Genomic DNA, 6,702 nt, shown 5'->3' with positions numbered 1-6,702 from the left:
AAAAAAAAAAAAAAAAAAAAAAAGAGGAGGATGTTCCCAGATTGTTCAAATTAAATTCCACTAAAATCTGCATTCTGCCCACCAGTCTCTCCTGCAGTTGATTGAATGCCTTTGCTTCTAGTTCTAAGCTGTTGCATCTTTTGTTGTTTACACAACAATTTGAAGGAACCACTCCAGGTATTATCGAGTCTGTTTACTAAAAACCTGTGTGAATGAGACCTGAAGAACACTCTTTCCACTCTTCCACTGTAAGGAGAACACCATATGCCACCAAAAATGATACCCCTGTATCCTCACATATTCCCCTAAAAAGCATCTGTTGTGTTCTTTTCTGGGGGTGCCTATGCTTCAGCTATGAGAGAAGTGGCCATCATAAAAAATCCATTTAAGTGTTTTGAGATTTTTATACTATAGCCACTATATAAAATTCTATCCCATCATGAAAGGTAAACAAGGCTTCTTATAGAACAGGCCTACAGAGTGAATATGTTTGACCGAATGCTTAACATTGCGCCGTAGTTTGGGTAGGAAGTATCTATGATTTAATCCTGTCAACCTCTATTAGAGGCTTTGTGCCACATACTCTATATTACCCTCATGCCCCCATTTCTCTTCCATCAAATGCATTTACTGTCCCAGCAACAGAAGGCTGGGGGTGGATAAAAAATGTGCCTGCACAGCTAGAAGTGCTTCGATGCCATTGTAATGTGGGCATAAAATCAAGGAACATATGTAGAGGCAGCTGCTCGCAGTTGTGAAGGCATGTAAAAAATATGGGACTGTTGAAAAACTTTGATAGATTTTATAACTGGGGGACCATATATTTTTATTGTATACTATGTGAACCCACAAAAAGTGATGCTTTCTTTTAGTACATTTATTCATTGCTCGTTTACAGCAGAGTAATTCCATCATGCAACAAACGGGAAGGTTTATGTCTAGTCTCTTTACCAGGAGTTATAAGTTCGTTGCACTAAATCTGTCTGACAGGGAAACCAGACAGTGACGAGGACTGGGGGCATCTCAGAGAAAGCTGAAAGCATGTCTTCCTTTGGGCTAGTTACCTCTCTAGCCATCTTTCAGTTCCCTGCACATAGCTTCTGGAAGAAGCTAGGAAAACTTTTTTTTTTTTTTTTTTTTTTTTTTGTCTGGAGTTGGTATCTTAGAGTAGATTGTTTGAGGGAAGGCTAGAGACCAAGTTTGAAGTTCTCCTGTGAAACAGTAAGCTGGTACACATTTAATCCTCCTGGTTATCTCGCCAGTGCAGTCATGATTTTTATATTTGTTCAAAGATGCATATACCTCTACAGATTTTCAGGTAAGTCGCTTCCTCATTTGGTAGAGATTGCTGCCTCTGAAGGAGAGTTAAGTAAGACAAAGTGACTACTGCAGCAGAAAATACATCCTATAGAACATTGATGAATTTAGCACGCTTAAGACCTTTCTCTTCTAAAGTAATCCAGAACATACAGCTTTAGAAACAGCGTTAACAAAAGTAGAGGACTAGCAAAGGAGTAACTACACACAAGGGTGAGCAACTACATACAGAAACACAGCAAAACTCTTGAAATAGCAAGGATTATATGTTTTGGTGTCAAAATTGTATTTTAATGCCACTAACCCTGTCCTGGAAATTTGGCTTTTAAGTTTAGCATGGGCAGCAAAAAGCTCTCAGTGTATAAGCATGCCACTACAGAAGAGATATCACTTAACCTCATCTTGTATGAGGCTCTAAGACAGACACCTAATTCCCATCAATCTCTTGATGTGCAAAATGAGCAAACAAGGAGGAATTGATACCTTGTAGAGAAACTGTAAGGATTACCTAACATGTTCAATGCACTTTTAAATGCACTTTCATTACAAACTGAGCCCTTCCAAAGAGAGGGGGAAGTAAGGTCTAATTAGTATTTCTACATCTGTCACTCATGCTCTAATTTGTTAATTGACATAAAATACCAGATGGAGAAACTGAGATGTCTGATAGGAAGAGCTAGCTTTGTGGTGGCTTTGTGCAATATTCTGTCTAGTTTTAGTGAAAAGCAAATAAGAGCTGAGGCATAGAAAGAAGCAACAGTAGGAATCATAGGTTTATGGTAATGGGTCTCCATTAAATCATCATGGTGTGCTCTGTTTAAAATCAATGGAGCAATTATTATGGTTTAACTTCATCCATTGGCCCAATAGCTTGTAGAACCTGTCAAGAAACTGAGTCAAGAAACTGTTTCTTTGTGCAAAAGAGGGCAGGTGTAAATCTCTGCTTTTGACGTAAATTTTAACTTATTGAAAAGTTTGTGTACACAGTTGCAGGTAATTCTCCTTAATAGAAGGAATAGTCACTAGGAAAAGTCATATCCATGGAGTGTGTAAACAAGCAGCAAACAAATACTCCCCACTAACCCTGTTATCTTCTCCCACCAGTAACACCATAAAATAACAAATACATAGACAGAAAAATTTACCTCCTGATTAATGGTTTGGAATTCAGACTAGATTAAGTTAAAAATCAGGCACCATTTTAAAGTCTGATGAACTACACAAAATGCTTAGAGTCTTGATATAATAGCAAACCACTATCATTGGTAGTTTCACAAACAGAAAATGAATAAGCAATGTGTCTTTATCTTAAAAGTGATATACAATGTAGGATTAATTGTTAGTAATTTGTAGTGCAACTCTACACCACATTTTTCTGTGGATAACTACAGATCTTCAGTCTCTAAGAATTAAATTCCCAGTACTTTTACCAATTTTAAAAATCTCTTCCTTCTTTTTCAGAAAATACACTATGAGAGCATGGTAGAAATTATGTTAGATTTCCTTCTCACCTTCCTTTCTCCAGATGCTATCATCACAAACTAACCTAAAGACTGACAGACTTTTCTTATCAGTGCTATATTTTACCTGGTTCTTTGCTGTCTTTGAGACTGTATCAGAAAAACAGTTGGAACATTTATTCACTGCTACTGATATAATTCTGATCTTTCTAATCTCTGTCTCTTCTTCTTTCTTATTATCAAAATGCTACTGGTTAACTTACATCCCAAAAGCACCTTGAAGATGTAAAACCCATTGTGTGTGCGATGTATCTACAGCACAGCAGAGTCAGTCCAGTTCAGCATTCAGCAGTACCACTGCAAGCACGCCACTGAAATGGAAGCTGCAAGTGCTTTATCTCCATATGCTCCAAGCAGGCTAATGTCAACTTTCCATCCTGCAGAATCCTCATAATTCAACATCTACTACATTTGGTGAAATACCTACTTGTGTCCAAAGTCAGGAGGCTGTTTCTGTCTTCCCCACCACACAAACTCATAAATTCTGCTTGCAAAGGAACAATCCTGCCTCATCATAAAATTGAGAGCATGAATAATTGTTATTTCTAGTTCGGGACCATCAGGACCTGAGCATTAGAAGCCTTTGATGTCTTACCTCTCTCAGGGTCTTTGGTGTTAACTCATTTCTCAACCATTCAGTGACCCAGAGAAAGCAGCCCAACCAATTCTGGTTGAAAGTCAGTGCAGGCAGCCAGCTGAATAATTGTGCATGGCATCTGATAGGGTGGATCTCTTGAACCTAGCACTACTTGTTAAGGAGCAGCAGGGGCTAGCTGCTCATCAAAAGCTAGGAGGATCCAAGCAGAGTCCAAGGAGATACCCTCACAAGCTGTGGGAATACCAAGGGGCATGACTCACAGGGGCTGAGTCAGAGATAAGACCTGCAACAACCCCAGGCATGCCCAGCCCCTAGAAAAGCTGCAGGAGACAGAGCTTTGGTGTAAGGCTGAGTGACCCAGACAGGGCTGAAGGCAGGCACCCGCACAGCTCAGAAAAGAAGCAAAGCTCCAAGCCTGAGCTGAAATAGAGCCCATGGGCCTATGGGCAGTGGGAGCGTGGCAGATAGGGGTCCCTGGTGAGGCTGATCTGGGACATTAATGCTTGCGAGTGTCCTCCCACCCCTGACACCAGTGCTGCCCTTAATTCACCTTAGAATTTGGCAAAATCACTGATGCTTTCAAAAGCATCCACTAGCTCTAAGGAATCAAATTTAGGACTCTGTGCAGTTTTGCATCAGTGCTCAAACATCTGCATTATTCATCTGGCCCTCATCGCTATATTGAGCTCTAGGGAAACTTTACAGTACTGTCAAAATGTATTACTTACTGCATCTTTATAGTTTATAGGTCAAACCATTGTCCCTGCTTTACAGGTAGGATTTCAAGGCTCAGGCAGATTGCTGGCATGTCTGCACTGTGCAATGAAGTGTGAAACATACCTCCTTGAGGTAGCGATGTTCATGGCTGCTTGAGAACCAGAAACAGTATTTCCAGCACAGCCTCTGAACAAATAAGCTGTAATGTTGAAAGACTGAATTTACAAGGCCTGGCACAACAATGTCAGATGTGGCCAGATTCCTTTCAGATTTCATGATTTTCAGCTCCTGCCTAAGCAGAGCAATGTGAATGTAACGTCTTGGAATCTATGTGCTGTACTTGGCTACATGTTGCAGCTATGCCCCGAGTGATCCACCCGCAGACAACAGGGAGTTGATGGCAGAGTAGGAAATGCTTTTGGAGGCTTCCTCCTACAGCCCTCATTAGTGCTAAATAGAAGACCACCTCCTGGAGTCACTGAGAGACTAGCTGCAGAAATGCACATATTTTAGAGTTGGAAAAGAGGTGAAGTGCATTTTATGTACAGTTATATAGATCTTCGTGTTTGGTTTGAAACACAAAAACATCTCTTAGCTCTCGTTCAAATCAAAAAGGGAAGAAGAAAACATCTTCAGAGATGATGATGCTTGGTAAGCACAGCTTACCAAGAGCATTACAGCCTCTGCTGCAGTCTCAGCATTTTATCTCTGTTTTACTATCTGACAAATAAGATGAATAATCTGCATAGAGTAAAAAGCAGTTGAACACATCCTGCTCTGTAGCCAAACTATGGTAGCTAAATTTCGGAGTTAACTCTATTGCAGCAGGATCTGTTCTGCTGTTTTGCAGACTTCTTCCCCCTTTCTCTTTGCTCTGCCAGGGCCATATGAAGCAATTCTTGAAAATATTTCCATGACTGCATTAATAGCAATCAAAAGCGCTGAGGGAGACACTATCACAAACACAACGCACCATCATCAACAACAGCCTCAATGTGCAACGACTCATTTGCTCTCAAATTGGTTAACTATCAGAGCTTTGTTTAAATTCACTTTTATCTAGGACTTGGTAAATATTACTCCTGCTTTTTCATGCAACATGCAGCAACACATGAAGCATGCCCTCTGTCCTCCTCCATCAAATAGCTGGGCACCACGTTTTCCTTTATGTTAAAGTCCAAAAAAAAATGACATTAGTGGAAGAGAAATCTAGAGAAAAGCAATATCAACTCTAAGGCTGTTGGCAATAGGAAAGGGGCACAACTGTACCTTTTTGGCCTTTCAATATCTGTCTTCATTCTAATAATAAGCGAAAAGACACTGGAGGAAATAAAAGAATGGGACATTCAAAGTATATATTGGAAGTTTAATAAAGATGTGTACAGATAATGTGTAACTTCCCATGACATTTAGCTATTTTTCTCCCCAAATATCATATTTTGGTTTTACTTTTTTTTTTTTTTTCTTTTCCCAAAAAGGTAGAAATAAAATTAGCTATGGAATTGTAACATATCCTAAATTAGAATTTTGCCTCATGAAAGTTCTTCTGGGAGCTGGTTTGTGAAGTATCTCCAAGAAAGTTTACACATGCATGCAACAAGCAGAATAGTCTATTTCACATAAAAGACAAATTCAGAAACTGGAAAGACTTTTTACTGAAGAATTTGAAATAGAAAAGTGGCCTTCTTACTGAGTCAGCTTTTAACCTAGGGCACAGAATTTGAGACACAAATCGCTGGTTTACTGAGTAGGTCCATCTCCCATTAACTCCAATGGCAGCTCTGAGTGGCCCGCAGCTTTGTGCGGTGATCTGAGTGCCTTGAGCTCAGTTCTGAAACTAAGAAATCACAAAGTAGGAATAAACTTTGGAATGATGAATCTTGAGTTCTTCGTAGTAGTTTCCTCACATGGAAAGCAGAGATGTCTTGGCTATTTAGGACCTTTCTATAATACTAGTAATTATGAAGATATTTAAGGAGAGCTGGAAATGTGCAAGTTTTGTGTTAGTTTTACAGTGGTTTATTTGAGATGCACTGAATATACTTCTTTATTTAGCATGAGGCCAAATGTATATGCATATGTATAGCACCAAATCATCTTGGAAAAGAAGAAAATGAGTTAATGATCTCTCTCTTTTTTTTTTTTTCATGTTATTATACAAGCCATAGGGCAGTGACATCATGTAACATTCGTAACACAACATTTCAGTAGAGTTATTTTGTCCAGAAGGACATAAACAAAGAAAAAATCTCTTAGTATGAGGAGTCTGTTCTTGTTGGGTAAATTACAAACTTAAGAACCCTAAGGTCTTGAGCATTAAACAGCAGTCTTCCATTGCTAGAAGAATTCTTCATTTGCATCTTTCCTCAAGATTTTAATCTATTTCTACACCTCCGAGTAGTGTGCAGTGATAAATTTTTTTTTTAGTGAAATGCACGACATCTGACTGTTCTTTGATTTCTATTGGAAGCCTGGCAGTGTTTACATATATTGTCCAGGTTAATCATTGCTATAAATTAGCATTAAATCCATGAGAGCTGATGCATTTAT

General features: G+C 39.1%; 1 long non-coding RNA gene across 1 annotated transcript; it reads right to left on the bottom strand.

Moving 5' to 3' along the window:
• Window positions 1-799: 799 nt before the first annotated feature.
• On the bottom strand, window positions 800-3,819 carry LOC118168286. Its single transcript, XR_004751464.1, has 2 exons — window positions 3,433-3,819; window positions 800-1,352 (listed from the first exon to the last, which is right to left on the bottom strand). It is a non-coding gene; the product is annotated as an uncharacterized LOC118168286 (long non-coding RNA).
• Window positions 3,820-6,702: the final 2,883 nt, after the last annotated feature.

The sequence above is a fragment of the Oxyura jamaicensis genome, chromosome 5 (assembly GCF_011077185.1).
Source record: "Oxyura jamaicensis isolate SHBP4307 breed ruddy duck chromosome 5, BPBGC_Ojam_1.0, whole genome shotgun sequence".
NCBI lineage: Eukaryota > Metazoa > Chordata > Aves > Anseriformes > Anatidae > Oxyura > Oxyura jamaicensis.
The sequence above is the reverse complement of the archived record's forward strand: the minus strand, read 5'-3'. Positions and strand labels throughout refer to the sequence as shown.